This window comes from Polypterus senegalus, chromosome 2 (assembly GCF_016835505.1).
Source record: "Polypterus senegalus isolate Bchr_013 chromosome 2, ASM1683550v1, whole genome shotgun sequence".
Taxonomy (NCBI): Eukaryota; Metazoa; Chordata; class Cladistia; order Polypteriformes; family Polypteridae; genus Polypterus; species Polypterus senegalus.
Genome location: NC_053155.1, coordinates 87,362,644 through 87,378,237, shown reverse-complemented (window position 1 = coordinate 87,378,237; position 15,594 = coordinate 87,362,644).

The window sequence follows — 15,594 nt, the reverse complement described above, 5'->3', positions numbered from 1 at the left end:
TCCTGTTGAAGGAGTCATCCTCACTAAATGCCCAGACACTTGTAGTGACTGATCTTAATACAGTGATGCATGTGCGCTTCATGGAAGTTCTTGTGTATAGTTGAATTTTGGGTGTATGAGTGAGCACAGCAACCGTGTGCAGAACCCTCATGTCAGCCACTTGTAACCACTGTCATGGGGTGACCTGCTGAAGCAAAAGGGGAGAAGGCCACAACTTGCTGGAAAATGGAGCTAAGAAAAGGATGGAAGGGTCCTGGGGCTGTCTGGAAGGGACAATAGTTCCATCTATGTACTGGACTCCAATATCTGGTTTGGGTTACAATCCCCACTGGGGATATTTTGCCTGCCTTGCCAAGCTTTGTCTTCCACAGTGATGGTTGACAACAGAAGATCTCTGGGAGGTTGTAGAAGAGGTGAGGAGGTTTTTCTTCTGCTTACTGCCAAGAACCGCAGCCCAGGATCACGCAAGAGTTTCTGATCTTTCTACTGATTTGTTGGCACTGAGAGCTGGGAGTTGGAAGGAAGAGAATAATTGCTCTTTACAAAGGGAGAGTGGCCAGGTACTACAGGCAAAATAAGAGAGAGACAGTGAATGAGTGACAGAGAGAGAAGAGTAACGAAAAGGCACCTAGATGTTTAGAAGACTGCTAGCCCAAGCAGAAACATAGCATAGCTACGCCTTTAGATAATCAGATAACCAACATCTATGGCACTTTACAGGAATGATAAATGCTTTATTGTCTTAACAACATCAGTTACATGGGTTTTCAGTTTAGAAAGCATGTACAAATATGATGCCAATTCAATTGTAGAACTTAAGGAAGTCAGTAATCATTATTTCCCAACAAACGAATTTAATGCAAATGTGTTTAGACATATTCAGGCCCTCTGCAAATCATTCTCAACGGACTCATGAACTTCTTTAATCTACAGGCCTTCCAAAACTCAACGTTGGTTTTGAAGGAACACCTGCTAAGTTTGCATTAAAGGCCACTTTCTTTAACTTTATAGCTTCCTTTACGATGGCCATTAGCCATTAGCAGATTTTGAGTTTTAACAATCAGGCACTCACCTGTCATTGTGAAGACGCCAACCAAGATGCCAATATTTCTCCCTCCCACCATGGACACTTCGCTCCTCTCCCCTTTACATTTTCTTTCCTCTTTCTTGGACTTCCTGGATGCCCAAATTCCAGTGACCAGAATGATTAAATAAAATACAATGACGGCAATCAATCCAGGGATGTTCAGAGCCATCTTCAAAGACAGGGAACAAATGTTTTCTGTTATATATAGAGCAGTGTGAAGTTGGCAGTTTAATTCCCCTTTTATTCAAATTGTCCCATTTTCATGCAGTTGATGCCTGATCAATACTTTTGATGGGTTCCAACATTGGTTAATACTTTGTCTTTGTGGGGTGTCGAACTAGACTAAGCAGGTCAGAGAATATTATGTTATGATATCTGATCACTTGCATGCTACTTAATTGGCAATTCTTATCTAAACTGACCACATACTGCATGAGTGAATGTCTTCTGCAGTGGTCTAGTGTACTATCCAGGGTTGGCTCCTGCCTTATGCCCAATGATGTCAGAAGAAGAAGAAGGTTTAGAATTTATATAATACTCAAAACACTTTTCACTGAGAGGGGGGAACCATTTCAACCACCACCTATGTGCAGTAGCCACTTGGGAAATGTGTTAGCAGCCGTTTTGTTCCAGTACAATCACCACACATTAGTTTTTAGGTGGTAAAGGAGGGAGGGAAACAGTTAGTCAGGAAGGGACAGGGGATGATTAGGGGGGGCAGAATGTTCAGGTTGTGATGGGCAAATTAGCCAGGACATAGGGAAACACACTAATCTTTATGAAAAATGTCCTTGGGTCTTGAATGACCACAGAGAGTCAGAAACAAGGTTTTACACCTTGTGCAAAGGACGCTGCCACTTTTACAGTACAGTGTCCCCTGTCACTGAACTGGGGCATTGGGTTCCACACATAGACAACAGGGTAAGCACCCCCTGCTGACAACACCAACACCTCTTTCAGCAGCAACCCAAGCTTTTCCAAGATGGAAAGGGTTCAACTAATTACAGTAGCCACCTAAGCTCTTACATACAAATTCTTGATCCTCAGTGCCAATTGATGCTGTAAATTTAAAAAAGTAAATGAAAATTATTATGAAAGGTTGACCACCTTATTATAAATACACAAGCTGTTGTTTCTGCCTCGAGAAGATACCATATGAGTACTCAAAATTGTATTATGAGCCAGGGTCATCTGCTTATAGGAATTCCATCCATCCATTTTAAAACTGCTTTGTTCAGTTTGCAGTTACAAGAAATCACATCTACGATGGCAGCATCAAACAGAAAGCTGAGACCCTGTAATTTAGCTTTACCAGTCAAACGAAGGGCACAACATTGGGTTGTAGGAAGGTGCAAGAGGAACAAAGGGACAACACACAAAGTCCATTACAGAAAGTAAGGTCAAAAATTAAATTATCACCTGAGAGCTGCGTCCTCACGTCTATCTGTGCACCTTCCTCAGTATTAAATACAGATAACCACTAAAATGATTCGTTTTATTAGTTCGGCCAATAGCTTGTACACTATGCACCTACTATACTGCTTCTTTCTGCTTATCAAATCCATCCTTCCAACCATCCATTATCCAACCTGCTATATCCTAACTGCACGGTCACGGGGGTCTGCTGGAGCCAATCCCAGCCAACACAGGGCGCAAGGCAGGAAACAAACCCTGGGCAGGGCGCCCGCCCACCGTAGTTATCAAATCCTTTTCCAATCATTTTTATCTGTTTAGTGTTTATATGGCTGCCCTTTATCATCTAGAATATTTGCGTAACCTGTCTTGCACTTTCTTATCTTGATGCTTTGAACTGCAGTCTTGTGATCCATGCCAACCGTATGGATTGTCTGCTTGGTGCAAACCTCCTTATAACACTATACCCTGATTTTTTGAGAAACATATTAAATTAAAGAAAAACAAAAAACAGTTTTCATTAACTAATCCTCAGCCCAACAGTTACAAACTAAACTGAATTAGAGCCAAGTGACATTTAGTGGAAAGACATTTCTTATTATTAAAGAACAAGGCAGCTTTAATAATAACAAAATTCATATATTTTGAAGATTTGTTTCACTGGTTGATAAGCTTAATTTCACTATACATTCATCCACGCACAAAGAGTTACAAGTGTCTAAATCTTATCTGTACTTATCCATCCAAGTAAAAAAGACACCCCTACCTTCTTGAGATATGATAGTTATCCTTAAAGATGCAAAAGATATAGAGACTTAGGCAGCAGACAAAGCTGATATGGCAAGTATAAAACAATTCTCAGCTAAGCCAAACAAAATCCAACTAACTCAGTTGTATTCTGAAGACTCTGCCAGCTGAAATTACTTCTGCTGCCACTAACTAAGCCAATAAATGTCACGTGATCTCATTCAGTGCCAGGCAGCAGGCTCCATTTTGGCTCTTGGAGGACACCCATTCTGAGCCACAATGGTACCATTAAAGAAGACATTTAAGTGGATTATTAAGAGGAAAGTAATTCTGATTAGTTTGTCCTTTTTGTTACAGTCACCATGCTAACATTTGTGTTGTTTTTCAATTCTTAAATCATTATACCTGACTTGCTGTTGTTCATTGATATTCATTTATATTGCACCAGAGCTCTGATTTGTGGTTAGCACTCAGTTCAGGTCCTGAATTCTGACTGAGAAAGCATTGGTTTGATTAAGTTCCTCCTCTGCTCTTTTTAAAAAATGCTATGTGCTGCCTCTTTCCACAATTATTTGGAAAAAGTGAAATCCTCTCATTACAACTCATTTGTGTTCAAAGTCAAAAGCATGGTTTTCTGATGTGACATATAGGGGGCGCTATCGCTCCCTTGAACCCTCAGATCAAATGTCAGACATGAGGTAAAAGTCCAAATATTGACTTTATTAATATTGCACAGTGCACAAAGCACCCTCCTCTCCACAATACTCATAAACCAATAATCACTAATAAACAATCCTCCACTCCCATACGCATTGCCACCCTTCCACCCAGCTCACCTCGTCGTCTGGGAGTTCCCAGCATCCTTTTATAGTCCCTGACCCGGAAGTGTTTCCCACCCTTCAGTCCATGATTCCTTCTCACTTCTGTGTCAGATAAAAAGTCCTTTTCTTTACCCCGGAAGCACGTCATTCCCCTTGTCAATGTGACTCAGACATACTTCTGGGGCGTAAGGCAAATAATCGCTGTTCCTCCTTGCAGCGCCTCCTAGCGGTCCCCATGGTATCCAGCAGGGCTGTGAATAAAGACTCTAATGTCCATGATGCCCTGCTGGCATTCAGGGCACCTCCATGCTGCAGGGAGGGCTCCACCTGGTGGCGTGGGGGTATTGGTCGGGATGAACGGCTGGCCATATATTATACTGACTAATATGTTTTATCAGATTTAAAATCAGAGTTTAAAGTGTTAGTTTGCTTTCATATTGAGTTTTATCACACAGCTCTCTGCAGCACAATCACTTCATCCTTTGCTGAACCTTTAGTTTATAATTTCAGGAGCCTAAGCCTATCATGTTAACACTGGGCACAAGGCAGAAACCAACCCAACCCTGGACTGGCCAGCACTTACACACATCCACGCTCACTCATTCAGGGCCAATTGACCTGGAAAGACACGTGGAAAGAAAACTATAACACCTCCTTTGTAGACATGGTAGGTATGAAAAACACAAGCCAGTCCGAACAACTTGTACTGCTGATGCCCACGACCCATCTTCTTTTCTCAAACTGACCACCCAATGTTTTATGAATCTGGCTAGGAGGTGAGCATTTACTTCAGAAACAAAATAGAAAGAACTCTCAGCAGCTACTCTGGATTCCTCCAAATCTACGGCTTGCACAGTTCCAGCAATCCACAGCAATGTTTAGTTTCATGACAATGCAATCCAGGATGCCATTTGTTTAGTGGCACTGACTAAAGGTGTTAGACAGAAGGGTAAAAGACGGATGTTACAATGGAATGTTCTCACATTTTAATGTAATCTCTGAATGGCTTTCTTAAAGATGCGATTATATATAATTTTTATAGTGATTTTCCACTCCCCTTTACAAGTCTTAATCCATATGTGTGAGAATCCATACATCCTGTTTTCCAGTTCTTTTATACAACAGCTATTTGCTTTAAATTTTATCAGCAGGGAACATAGGGACATAAGCAAGGCAATATTTCTTACCAGTTTTTCATAGTTCTAGGAGACTAGGTTAAACAAATTAAAAGTTTGAATTTAAATAATTAGAATAAAAAATTTGCATTTCTCTTTTGTACTGTTTAAACTTGGACTAAGTTTACCCTACAACTACAATTAAAAGTTTCAGCATGAATTGTACTAATAAATACTGTTGCATTTTTCAGTTTTGGAAATTACCGAGAGAGAAAAAACAAAACCAAACAGTTTTTAATCAGTTTTTTCATATACTGGCCAGTTAGCAGCAAAAGTGTGATTGTCATGCTATGTTTGAGGAGTACAGGTAATAAGGGCCCAAGATGAGATAGAGCCCAAACCAAGAAAGCTAATATATCTGTCTGTTCTCTGACTGCTGACCCATTTAGGCCTGTCTGCCCTTAAAAGCAAACATTACTAACTGTCTTGATTTCAGACGAGCAGGTAGGAAGGAGAGACGGGCTACAATATGTTGGCTGTTCTCACTGAACTGCCAGAAGCGCTCCCAGGATAGTGTCTTAAAGTTTTCACAAAAACATTCTGAGTGTTAATTTACAAGAATTTAGCAATCTGCCCAATTTACAAAGCCCTCCTCTCTCTTAGAGCATGTTAAATAGAAATAAATATCAGTTTTCAAAGCTTAATAAAATGATAGCAGACATAGTGGTAGTAGAAGTCTTGACATGTAAACAGAGTACAGCCATGATCAATGAGAATGCATGTATTTAATAAAAAACAGAAATCAGCTTACCTATTTAATTGTAAAAGATGAATAGATTCATTTGGCCTATATTTTATTCAATCTGTTAAAGAATACAGTTAACCTCTGACATGAGTAGCTGTTTAAAATCAATTGACACTGCTCTCTTGCAACACCAAATATTCTATCATGAAGACACCTTTCCTTGAAGCTTGTACCAAATTTGAAATGCTTAAATTCTTTTCCTGTAATCTCACAGTTATTATATCAAACTTCTGTGTCCTGAATCTGCAGGTAACCAAAAGACAAATTTTGTGAATAAACCAAGAGAAGCAGGGGATTACAGAGAGGAGGTGAAGTCATTAGTGGAATGGTGTGATAAAAACAATTTGATACTGAATATCGAAAAAATGAAAGAACTGGTGATCGACTTCAGGAAGAAACAGCTGACACACACCCCGGTCTACATCAACAACACTGCTGTGGAAATTGTGCAGTCTACCAAGTTCCTAGGAGTAAATGTGACAAACAACCTCAACTGGTCCCTGCACACCTCCTCCATCACTAAGAAGGCTCACCAGCACCTGATCTTCTTGCGGAGGCTAAAGAGGGCCTATCTCAGCAAGTCAGTCCTCGCCACTTTCTACAGAGGGACCATAGAGAGCGTGCTAACCAGCAGCAGCTCTCTGTGGCAGGAGAGCTGCAGTGCTTCAGACTGGAAAGCACTGAGGAAGGTTGTGAGGGCTGCTGAGAGGATCATTGGAGCCCCGCTGCCTAACGTACAAGACTTGGCAAAGCAACGCTGTCTGGCCAGAGCTGTGCGGATCACCAGAGACCCCACTCATCCTGCCTCTGAACTCTTTTCCCTCATGCCCTCTGGCAGAAGATACCGTAGCCTAAAATGCAGAACCACCAGGTTTAAAAACAGTTTTTTTCCTACCACCATTCGTCTTTTAACTCTTTCAGGGCTGATGTCAACTTTTGTCAAAATTCAGGAGTAGAGGACGGTAATCAGCTGTAAAGTGCAATAAAACTCCTCCTTACGTTTTAGTCTGACTCTCTATGCTAGAAATAAAGTTACAGAGCTTTGTTGATTGAACCTTGATTCCCTACGCATGCATGAGTAGAGAAGAGCAAACAACCTCTAAAATGGCACCGACATCTGGTGAGAGACCAATGTGAATGTGCAAAGTGGGGATGTTTTACTTAATTTCGCTGAATAGGAGCCTGACTTGTCAGACTCCGAGTTTGTTGCAAGTGATCTGGAGATGGATGTCAAAAACGAAAGTAAGGTACCAGCATCATCTGATTGGTCCCCAGCTGATCGTGGTGCTGAACACGTTTGTGCAGCTGAGGACCACCACTTATGATGACAAGAGGTACAAACCATATTGCTTAACACAGCAACAGCCACCGCCACCCGCCTACTGTGCGAAGATAACCAGGCAGCCGGCCCACCGTGCATTCCTGCTGACCATCAAGGTGCCCCCATGCAACCACTGCCAACAGAGAAGCTTAACATGTGCCAACGGCAGCCACAGCATATAGCAACAGATGTTTTATGTTGATTTATGTGTGAAACCGTTGCTTTGTGTGCTTTTCAGAAAACTACGTTTTTTGGAAAAAATATTCAGCCCTCAAAGAGTTAAATACCATGTGTTTTTATTAATGTCTTGTGCATCGTCTTTTCGTTCTGCAGCACATATTGGATGTTCTGCTGAATGACAAATAAACTTGAATTGAATTGAATTGAAAAGGTAAAACAAAAGAAAATGAGTTCCATGAACTAATTTAATACACACTTTTAATTATCCCACGTGTCTTACAACAGAATATTACAAACTCAACAAAGAAACACATAAAATTTTCCAGGTGCCAATAAACCAGAGCCGTAGGGTACAAAAGAAAATATCTGTGAAACAAATAAAACAATGAAAAAATAGTCAAAAAATAGATGCAAAGATAATATAATTAAAAAAAAACAGTGTGAGCCCACTATATGAAATGGTCAGTCCAAGATTTGTGCAAAAATTATTGACGAGAATATATCGTGAAGAATAAACAAGCATAGCATCAGGAGAAACTGAACAAAGTGTCAGTGAATTCCTGATCGCATCATGTGATGTAAAGTGTAGGTTTGGCCGATGCATTTCAACAAGAACCTCTTCTTCAGGGCACAACAAACCGAGAAGAGAATAGAATATATACATTAAACACATCAAACCAGAGACTTTGAACTACCTATTGTACAAACTCAGGTGCTCACAATAGCAGATGCCTTATCAGTCAAATAACCAAAAACAGAAACAGTAATCATAAGTTAATTATAACCAGATGTATAAGCACTTAAGGAAGAAACTACTTAACAAGAGATGAAGCTTACCTCACCAGATATTAATAAGCAGCCTTGACTGAGGGGCTTGTAACTATCCATCTATCCATAATCCAACCCACTATATCCTAACTAAAGGGTCACAGGGGTCGGCTGGAGCCAGTCCCAGCCAACACAGGGCGCAAGGCAGGAAACAAACCCAGGGCAGGGCGCCAGTCCACCAAGGGCACACACACCAAGCACAATTTAGAATCGCCAATGCACCTAACTAGTCTTTGGACTGTGGGAGGAAACCAGAGCACCCAGAGAAAATCCACCCAGACACAGGGAGAACATGCAAACTCCACACAGGGAGGACCCGGGAAGCAAACCCAGGTCTCCTAACTGCGAGGCAGCAGCGCTGCCCACTGCGCCACCATGCCACTCGGCTTGTAACTAGGTAAAAGGAAAACCAAGCACAGTCCAAACTCAATAAAATAGAACTAGAAAGCCAAAGCTGTGTGAAAATGATAATAATGAAGAAACAGTTTACCTTACACAATTCATACGCAACACAGAAGTCTGCGACTGTCTGAATGGAAATGAAAGCAAAAGTATGTAAAAAAAACTCAGGGGTTTATCAAGCAAAAGTCTAAATGAAAAATCCAATGTGCTTCCATGCATAACAATAAGTTATCAAAGTTACTCCGATGAGAGTGTGGTCTTATTACTTCAAGAATGGTAAACCTAGGGTCTGAAACTTTACGGTTTGTAGATGTTTAATAGTTTTGGTCCTGATGTTGGTTTTATATTTTGCAATACGATAAAGGATGGACCATAGGGTTTTACCTATGCATTACAAAGGGCAGGAACATAACAATGCTACAGGTAAATGACAATTTGAACTGATAACTATAATTTAAGCAGGGAAAATGTCCAGGAGTAATATGCTTAGAAGCCATGTTGAAGGTAATAGAAATCATTGCACATAAATAATTAACTAAATGATTCAGAATATGGTGAATCAGACAGACTAGGATATAATCTTAATAAATGGCAATGTTTCAAAATGATACATTTAATCTGACTTGCATAATAAGAATATGTAAGACTACACATTATCCTATTAGAAGTCGTGAATTTCTTCATTGGTTTAAGTAATAACTCCCTGTTAGTGTAATGGGCATGTTCAAATGCCATCTTGACACAGATTTTAGAATCTCTTCTATGCAAGAGATGGGCTTTCATATCTCTGGCTTGTCTAATGAAATTGTCCCATTCTAAGCAAATATAATGAAAACGAAAGAAATGAGATACAGGTACATTATTAATCAGTCATCTAGGATGAAAACTAGAAGCATGTAGTAAAGTATTACAATCAGTTGGTTTGTGATATAAAGAAAATCGAAAAGTGTTATTACGCATATATATACTTGTATCTAAAAACAAAATAGAGTTGACACTATTATTAAGTGTAAAAGATAAATTAGAATTGCAATTATTGATCACTCCTCCACACAAACCTTTAAGGATACAAAGTTCACAGTTGCAGTGCAATTACGCTCAGAATGATAGGACACGGAACAATAATCTCAGATTTCACCCTGCTATGCTCATTCCTTAGCTCTGCTCTTCCTTGTGTGAAGGTTAAGACTCAAAAGAGCTCCCCTTCAAGTAGCCAGGCATATATACATAGACATATATTCATATATATATTGTGAGATGTGTCCGGCTTGTCATCCTGGCCAATACCCCCAGGCCACCAGATGGAGCCCTCCCTGCAGTATGGAGGTGCCCCGAAGACCAGCAGGGAGTCATGGGACATGTAGTTTTTATACAAGACCCTGCTGGATGCCACAGGGGCCGCAAGAAGGAGCTGCAGGGAGGACTAAAGACTTCTTCGTGCCCTGTAACCCGGAAGTGAGTCAGAGGAAGAGCGACGTGCTTCGGGGTGAAAAGAAAGTACTTGTACCTGATCCAGAAGTGATTGAAAGTCAGATGGACTGGGGATTGGAACGCTTCCGGGTCAGGGTATTTAAAAGGACTGTGGGAGCTACCAGACGGTGAGCTGAGCTGGGTGGAAGGGAGGCAACGCGTCTGGGAGTCGGAGGATTGTTTATTATTGTAGTTAATTGTGATTTATATGAGTATAGTGGAGGAGAGGGTGCTTTGTGCACTGTGGCATTTAAATAAAGTCAATTATTGGACTTTTACCTGGTGTCTGGAGTCGTGGACAAGGGTTCAAATGAGCGATAGCGCCCCCTATCTGTCACAATATATATATAGTGGAGGCTGGCCCGGACACAGACAGGCAGACACGTTCATTTTTCCCACCACACGTTTATTTACAGCTATACTGTATACAATGTCCATAAGTGCCACACAAACCCCACAAGTCCCCAAAGTCCTGGCCACAACAATGCCTTTCTTCCTTTTCAGGCCGCCTCTTTGCCTCCTCCAGCAAGCTCAGTTCACTCCGCTCCCGACTCTCACCATTATCTGAAGGGAGGCGGCCCCTTTTATCCACACCCGGATGTGCTCCAGGTGCTTCCCAGCAATCTTTCGCCGACACGCCCCAGTGTGGCGGAAGTGCCGGCTGTATCCCCGGAAGCATTTTAGGTGTCCCTGCTCTTCTTCCCCCCAGCACTTCCTGGTGTGCCGGAAGTGCTGAGGTCCAGGGCTCCAAAGGCATGGGGGCGTCCCCTAGTGGTGACCACAGGCCCCTACAGGATGGAGCTTCAAAGTTCTGTACCCGTGGTCCCCAAAGGAACCAGGGCGGTCACCCCCAAATTGTCTGGGGAAGGCACAAGCCCTCCTGCAGTTCTCCTGGGCTTCCCAGCCGGGTCGCCACCCCAGCCACCTCTGACAATATATATATAGTCAAAAGTACGACAAAGAGTCACACAAAAAAGGTTTGGGGCAGCCACCCATATTGGCTGCAAATAGATAAATTTAAAGTTATAGATTTTTACAGGTTGGAGTCCAAAACTGAACTGATTTGCTTCGGGGTCAGGTGGAATTTCCTGTAACTGGTCTACAGAGAAGTAAGAGAAAGAGTTACAGCACACCGCCGCCCCTTGGTCTGGCATGGAATTCCCTTTAGTTACATCCCATGTGCACATATACATATAGTGGTGGACAGCCGGGCCCCTGCCTGGCTGGGACTCCTCGCCAGTGAAACGACCAGAGGACTTACATCCCCCAGAGCGTTAAATGGCAGCCCCTTGGTTTGCAGCAGTGCCTCAGTCTCCCACAGGGCTCCTTGGGAATTATAGTTTGGGTTCCGTTGGCACCGCCAAGGGGAATGCAGGTACTGTTGGGCCATTTGTTGTTGCACTTCCTCCACATCCAAAGTGCTGCAAGAAGAAGGATATCAAGCACCTGGAGCACTTCCAGGTGCCACATACTGTAAAAGGAGCCAGTGGCCACTACTTGGAGAGCCAGAGTCGGGTGGAAGGGAGACGAAGCTCGCCAGGAGAAGTGGAGGCGGACAGAGAGAAAGGAGAAAGAAAAAAGAAGAGAATTATGCTGTGTTTCCTATGCTTGTGACTGTACTGTGAATGTGGGAAATGGGGCAAAGTGTTTCCCACGTGGAAAAGAAGAAAAATAAAAAGTCTGTGCTGAAGTTGTGTCTTGGCTCTTGACCTAGCTGTTCCCAGCGTTGGTGATAAAAAATAGAGACAAACGTGCAAGCAGGAAAACTGGATTGATAGGTTTTAATCCAAAAACTAGTGCCATAAATAAAAGAATCTAGACTATTACATTTCATACCATACAACCTGGATTGTCCTGTATGTCTAAAAGCAGCTGAAGATCAGCAACACATGCAAAATGTGTGTCAAGTAGCTCTTATCTTATTGTTACTTGAAGCTTTGGCAGTAATTTACTTCTTGTTACTCTTTACATCTGGTTGATTTCTACCTGCTAGCTAGTTCATTGTCAGAGCATACTTTTAGCCTCTTTGCAGTAGGTAAAATTAAAAAATAAATAGCAACTACTTAGCAGCATAGTGTCACAGGAGGTAGTGTTAATACCTCACAGTACTCAGACACTGGTACAATTTCCAGCTAGGTGTAACTTATGTGTGAAGTTTGTGTGTTCTGTCTTAGTCCATATGATTTTTATTTGGATACGAGTTTATGTTTTTATGAGTGTGCCCTGCACTGAGTGACCTTCTTTTGTGGATGTTATCATGCAAGGGTACATACTGACTCCTAGTAACCCTGTCGTCAAATCAGTTAAACAACTAAATGGTTTAAAAGTTAGACATTGCATGGGTTCTGGTTGATCATTTCCACTTTGCTCAGCATGAAATTCTCCAGTGTGCTGAACATATGGATTCTAATTATGCATTACTATGACTATAGCAGGGTGGCACGGTGGCTCAGTGGTTGCCTCACAGTTAGGAGACCCGGGTTCACTTCCCAGGTCCTCACTGTGTGGAATTTGCATGTTCTCCCCGTGTCTGCATAGGTTTCCTCCAGGTGCTCCGGTTTCTTCCCACAGTCCAAAGACATGCAGGTTAGGTGGATTGGCAATCCTAAATTGTCCCTAGCGTGTGGTTGATGTGTGTGTGTGTGCCCTGTCCAGGGTTTGTTTCCTGCCTTGCGCCCTGTGTTGGCTGGGATTGGCTCCAGCAGACCCCCGTGACCCTTTATTAGGATATAGTGGGTTGGAGGATGGATGGATGACTATAGCACATTTCCTCTATTAGAAAAACAAAGATTTTTGCTTTACATCTTATAAAATGAAAGTGACAAAAAAGATCTTTGCCTTAAATTGCCTATAGGCTTTGTCATTACATTTAAAATGTGACCTGCCATCCTCTATTCCTTTATCCTGGAATACTATTTTTAAAAGTGTCTCCCATTCTTCCAAAATCCTGAATTACCCAGTCTGCAAGACAATTAAAGTTTGAGTCTGGTCACTGAATCCACTTTTGTTCTCTAACAGCTCTCCATGCTTTGATTCTTCCTCCTGGCACACTTTTCTGGTTCTTCTTTTCTGACTCCTTTTTCCTTTCATCTCTACAGGTCTTTTCTCATGCACTGTTGAGGCCATGTAATCATTGTCTTCTAGCTTTGAGTAATGAGAAAAGCGCTATATAAAGAATTATTAGCTGGAAATTCCTATTTATCTTCTAATCTCTGAAAGTCCCAATCTGTAAACTGATTGCTCTTGAATTCTTTGCATTGAGGGTCAGCAAGTCATCTGGTTTCATTATCAATACGTGGCTTTTAGTTTTATTTCTCAAACTTAGTTTCAGGCCTTTGTTTTCCATTTGTATTTTCTGCGCCTAGGTTGTGGGTAGAGGGCTATGAGAGTGTGTGTGAGGGTTTGTTGTTTTACTCTGTTCTTTTAAAACTAGTTGCAATTATTTCACATCTTGTAACTACTGAAATCAAAAAGAATTTGTTCGCAAAAAAATGTTGAATCAACTCTGAGTAGGAATTCCCAGTCACAGAGCATTTCAACCTTGCATGGTTTTGCAAGGCTAGCATTTTACCAAACTGACTAATTGGATTGTTTCTGTGTTTATTTTCCTCTACATATTAACCTGAAATCACTAACTGAAGTGCAGTGAAGTTAAATTCTAGAAAGTTGATTCAGTTCATCTGGACATAGTTCTTTTCCTAGGGAGATACGTTACATCATTCATCCAATTGACTTCTTCAGTCTAGAGGAAGAATTTCCTTACTTGGATTATTGAGCATGCATCGAGACAGTGAAGTTAAAGAACAATAATGGATGAATGGGTCAAAAAGATTGTAACACCTGAACTGTAACTGTGGTGCTAATTTTTCTCATAACCTTGTGTCTCACATCAGTGCAAGGTGCTATTGGAGTGGAATCTTTGGCGTACGAGCATTTGTAATGCACTTGGAAAGTCAGGAAGCTTGCGGTGGGCTGGCACCGTGCCCGGGGTTTGTTTCCTGCCTTGCACCCTGTGTTGGCTGGGATTGGCTCCAGCGGACCCCTGTGACCCTGTAGTTGGGATATAGTGGGTTGGATAATGGATGGATGGATGGAAGTCTGGAAACTTGAGACCCCAAACAGAAATACTAGGGGGTCCAAAACACGAATGTGATGGAACTTGACTCTTTGGCTAAGCAAATAAAAAAAAACTTCCATTTGTATTGTCCCGTCCTACAGTGTGTACCATTCCTCTGCACTTTACAATGTGGTGGATGGCCGGCTTCATATTCCGGTCCTCACCCCCAGGCCGCCAGAAGGAGCTCTCCTGACAGCGTGGACGGGCCCCGAATTCCAGCAGGGCCTTATGGACTATGTAGTTTTTATGCACAGCCCTGCTGGATACCTTGGGGGCCACTGGGAGTCGCTGTCAGAGGGCCCGTGGACTCGTATATGCCCTATAACCCAGAAGTACGTCATAATCCCGGGACAAGAAGAGACAACGTGCTTCCGGGGTGAAGATATGGACTATTTACCCTGACCCGGAAGGAATAAGGACTTGTGGACTGTTGGGCAGGAAGACCTCTGGGTCAGGGGGTATAAAGGGATGCTGAGAAAGCCCAGACACTAAGCTGAGCTGGGAGGGTGCTTAGTGCACATATTTACTGTAGAAATAAAAGAATAATAGTTATACTTTTATCTAGTGTCTGGCGTGGTACCTGAAGATTCAAGAGGTGGACCAGAACCTCAACTGTGACAACAAGTATAGATGCCCTGTAAAATGTATTCATTTTATTTTTATAGTTGAGGCACAGGTGGGTTAAGTGACTTTCTCATGTCCACGTAACCAATCAGAGGTGGGGATTTAACCTTATGGTTCAGAGTCTAGGTCCTTAACAAATTTAAAACTAAGTATGTGTCACTTCAGCCTGCAACCTGCTTTTATAGTCCAAAGGAGAATTTGAAAAGAAACTGCACTATGTCTTGTGATCTGTAAGCTCTCATAGATAAAAGTTCCAGCTAAATATGTAAATGTGACATTTTATGCACTCTATAGCTATTATCTAGTATTACGTGTGTTTGTATAGTTTATTTTAATATTAGTATTAATTATTTGAAAATGGCCATATTATTCAGTAATTCTACCAAGCATTTTAGCAAACATTTTATTGTATGTGTAGTGATATCAGGAAAGCTGTTCTGCATATTAAATAACATATAAGATAAATAATACATTCTTATATGTCATGATGCCAGAGGGTGGCAACATGTTGCTATTGGTCAGAGATACAAGTAAGGGCTGAACGGCTTGTTCTTGTCAAAGTTGTTCTTATATATTTAATGAAATTTGAGCCTTTTTGGCAATAGATCTCATTATAGACACTAAATCCATCAAAAATTGCACCTCCATATATATGAAAACTAGT